Consider the following 5,000-nt stretch of genomic DNA (forward strand, 5'->3'; position numbering starts at 1 on the left):
GCATTGAGCGGATTTGGCCACAATATAACGTAGGCTTTGGAGATTGTTAGAGGATATTGCAGATGGTAAAAATTCAGGAAGGATGACCTACAGGTAGCCATATACCATTCAGCTACTGAGACATTCAGGAAATCCTTATGAGTTGTCCATGAATCCCAGGAAGACTCTGGTCAGCTGAGTAAACGAGTTGGATTCGTTGTAGTGGGACAGCATAGCAGTTTTGACGGTGCGATGAAAAAGTTTAACCATACCATTGACTGCATTGTTGTAAACGGTTGTCTTATGTATAGTGATTCACAGGAAATTCACTAATGATGTTCACAATTGAAAAGTTGATATAAAACCCCTGTCAAAAGCAATAAGCTCAGGGATACCAAATCCCACTATCTACCTTAATAATAAGGCATATGTTTATGAGGCGGACGTTGTAGTTTGCATGGAAAATCTTTCCTACTAATGAGTGGAGCAGTCAATGATAGTAAAGATGTAACAGTGTCCCTATAATATAGTTCAGTGACCTACTATGTTGGGGTAAAATATAAGCAAAACGACGCTGAGGTTGAGGAATCTTTATGTGAATGTACTTTTGAAGCTTGGCATGAAGTAAAGGGGAGGACACAATCGTTAGCATCCTTACTAATGCTGGGCCAAATGAACTACATATTCAGTAGCTCTGCAGCAGATTAGCGCATGGGATATGAGAGGCCATAGACAATATCAAACACATGCTGGTTCATGGGAGCAAGTATCCATGGACGTGTTCAACCAGTACTAATACCAAAGAAGATGGTGGTAATAGAATCGTCGGGGGCAATGTCTTCCCTGCAGTGTTGTGCATGATGTCCTATATGCTTGGTAATCTAATTATTTTTGTTGTACTTCTGCCAAGGCATTGTATTCCAATCATAAGTGAATGGCGGCCAATGCATTTCTCGATAGGGCATCGTAAAATCGATTAATTTTCCCAGGGATGTATTAAAATGTACAGTTTTATTCAGCCACTGCAGAGAGATGATGGCGTTGAGGGGAGAACCAAGTGTTGGACTGCCGAGAGAATGCATGAATCAGATGCATGTGGTGTGTAGAAAAGACAAAGGGCGTACCTTCTAGTAAGTGGCAAAAGTGAAGGACAGCCAAATTCACCACCAGTAATTCAGAGTTGCAGGTTGAATAGTTGGATCCCCCCTTGGACAGTTTTCTACTAAAAAAGACCTGTTAGCAGAGGAAGCCATTGACCACTTGCTCTACTGTTGCATCAATAGCAATGTTGTTGGCATTGGTGGAGAGAAGGAGAGGGGCATTTAGCACTGCAAAAGGGAGACTAGCAGCGGTTAATTGTATTGTAAAAGGCTTCTTTTTGAAGTGCACCTCAATTCAAGTCTTGTGGCTTGCACCTGAGGGGGGAATACGGTTGGCTGGAGGGCTGGCTGGAACCAATAGTAATAGTTCATCATGCCCAAGAAATCAATTCAATGATTTACCGGTCGACGGGGTGGGGATGTTCTGAACAGCATATACCCTCTCAATTAAGTAGTGGATGCCCTAAGGAGAGATGCAATACCCTAAAAAATAAAGTTCATTTGCACCAAAACAATACACGGTGTACTGGATAACAAGGCCATTCTGCTGTAGGCAGTCAAGAACAATGCGTAGGTCACAGGTGTTCTTCTTTGGAGGGAGAAAACACAAATATGTCGTCCTCATAACAAGCGCATGAGCCATTTTAAAGTGACCCCAGCGTTACAAAGAACCAGACATGAATAATAAGAAGGTTGTTGTACTGAATGGGGTGGTGATGACGATCTCTGGGATGTCTCCTTGGTTCAAGGGTACCTGGAAATACACCTTCAAGAGGTCGAGCATGGAGAAAACCTTCGTCTGTAATGCTTTGTAGGGTATAGTGATCCGGTTCTATCTGTATGTTCAGACACCTATAATCTCCACAAGGGCACAAGGAGCTGTCCTTCTTCAGGATGATATGCAATGACAATGATCATGGGCTTGAGTCTTTTGTCAGAGGCCCATTTTTTCCATCTTGCTGAACATTTCTTTAGTAGTGGCCAAACGATACTGGGCCAGAGGCCTGAATCCGTCAAGCATTGGGGGCCTCTACATCTTGAAATGATGATAAATACTGAGCTTAGCGGGAACTGTTGATGTTTGATGTAGTTCAGGGCGGAAGACTTCATGGTACAACCTGAGGAGGTCGGCGTTGTGCTCCCTGGTATGTGCTGATGTTGAGTGTGTTGTCGTCAGGGACAAATTGAAGAGTTGTCGATGAATACGCATCGGTGTTGACTAATCGTTGATGCCTCACATCAGCCTGGATGTTGAAATGTGTGAAGAAATCTACCTTGATTACTAGCAATGTTACATAAGCATTAGGAACTTCAAATGGTATCTGGTGCCCTGACACGATGGTATAAGCATCTCGTACCTGCGTGTAGGAATATCAGATCTGTTGGCAGCTACCAGGCAGACATCAGTAGGCTTAGAATGACTATGTCATGTACTGGAGAAAGAATTTTGTAGAAGGGAATAGAAAGCACCAGTGTCTACTAACACCACACACCCATACCTGCATGATGTAAATGGAAAATATTAGCTGTGGTTATTTAAAGTTTTTTTTTGACCACTGACAATAATCGGCACATTTCTTCGCAACATCCCCGAATCTGGAGTGGTAGTAGCAGAATTGCAGTTGATGAGTTTCTGTAAGTTGATGGAGACATTGTTGGTTGTGGTGTGAGCGAAGGGTGGTAAATGTGGGTTGTTGTCATATTTGTCACCATTCTTGCCCGTTATGGGTCGAGCACTTGTGTCATATCGCATTTATGTCAGGTTTGATCAATGTTGAGTAGTCGTCCTCTTTGTCTGGAGTAGAGGCATTGATGGACGTCTTGAAAATGGTGAATTTGCTGTCCATAGGTGTGTCAACTTTTGTTAGCAGGTCCTTCATGAGCAAGGCATCGGAATCAAGAATGGCGCTGCATACAGGCTCTTGTAGGCATCATATGCAAAGTGCATAAAGTAGGTTCACATTCTAAGGAGACATCTGTGCCAGGTTGTGAGGCGGGCAAAGCCTTTTCGCCTCCCATGGACTTTTAAGAGAGATGGAAAAGTTTGGCTATACCGGCAGCTGGTGATGGTGAGTACTATCCTAAAAGGTATTTTGTGAGTGTTTCGTACCCTTTTTGGGTGTTTCCTTTGTTGCAAAGCTAATAAGAGATTTATGGGAAAGTGTCCTCAGGGAATATTGCAAGGACATAATCTACTTTGCTCCTTGAGCGAACCAGGCCCTTATTGTGAAACTTAACTTCAGCGCACTTGAACCAATCTAACGATTTCCGCTAGCAAAGGGTGGCAGATTCATTGAGGTGGCGTATGTCAAAGTGTCAGGCTCGGTGAGTAGCATTGTAAAATGGGCAGGGTGAATGGGTGGACGAAAAAGTAATTGTGCAGTAGTCAATCCGTTGGTCACCAATGCGTAAACAGAACTGTTAGATGTTAACAGATAGGGGAAGAAAATGCAAGTAACTTTTATTCAACACATAACAGGGTTATATACAAGTAGTTCCGAGAAAGAACGTAACAAAAACTCAAACAAACTAAATCATGCCTAGGAAACTTAAGGCAGATTGTTCTATTATAAGAGTTGGAGAAGCGGGAGATAAAAAACAATAGCATTACATTTTATGAGGGTGTATAAAACACAAATGACATACTATATTATCTTATATATGATCCTATTATTATGTGTATAGAAATGTGTAAAAGAGAAAATGCAAGGCAGAGAAACTTGTAAATATTCTTCTCCCGACAACTTTCTAAAATCAAAATTGCTTTCATAACCCATACTTCCGGCATCCGTTCGGAAAATTGATTATCTGATGCAGCAACTGCAAAATTGGATCACAGTTCAGCGTAATATTTGGAAAGAGTATATCTCAAAATTTACATTGAATACACAAACAAAGCATCAAAGACTCTTGTATAACATTATAGGAAGTTTTTCTTGTAAAATCCTTATCGAAAAGAAATTTAATATTTTCATAATTTGTTAGCTATGAATATTTAGATTCAACCTAATTTTTCGTAATTTTTTCAATATTCGAGTATTTGAAGACTTAGTGCTTGATATTAAGTAAAGAAAACCTCGATAACACCATTCTACGTATTTTTTTTTTTAACATAAATTGAGAGTCTTCACTTCCGTAAAGAAAATGTCTAATAAATTCCGTGTTTTACGTTTTTTTTTTTTTTGTATCTTTGAATCTCTATTTACTACTCAACCAGACTTTTATTTTATGAAAAATAAAAGTTTGGAAATTTCTTTAGAAATATTTGAGAACCATAGTTTATTCACGGTTTTTCAAGGAATTTTTTTTCAAAATTAGTAGTTGAAGGCTCCCATAAATCAAATTATTATAATTTACAAATGTTGCTTAAAAAGGGTAAATATAAAAAAAGAAAATTATATAAGATTAATTTTCCAGTATATTATCATACTATATATGCACGTTTCGTTCAAAAGTTAAAACTTGCAACTTTTTATTTTTCTTCAACAGATTGACATAAACCTCTTTTACAGTTAACTATGACATTGTTACAATATTGTTGTTACTGGTCTTAAAATATGTGATTTCAATTTCTCATTACTTCTCCTGTTTATTAATTTAAAGTATACTGCTTTTCCAACAAGGGTTTTAACCTAGCTACTATGAAGATAATAATTGTCTCTTAAGGTATTCATATTAGCTCAAAATCTATATATGCCGTTAATGCAAATTGAAGATAGGTTCTAAACCTCGTAACATTAATACTATGATTCTATTTATACTGGAAAATTCTATTACTATTAGGTTTTTTAACATATTTTTAGGATACCTTCCTTTCAAATATTTGCATATGGGCTCTTCTTACTAAGTTAACTATAGTTTCTTTTTATCTAAGGACATCATGAAAGAAATAGGACCAATCGATATATGTCATTTTTTTAT

This window comes from Palaemon carinicauda, chromosome 23, assembly GCF_036898095.1.
Source record: "Palaemon carinicauda isolate YSFRI2023 chromosome 23, ASM3689809v2, whole genome shotgun sequence".
Classification (NCBI taxonomy): domain Eukaryota; kingdom Metazoa; phylum Arthropoda; class Malacostraca; order Decapoda; family Palaemonidae; genus Palaemon; species Palaemon carinicauda.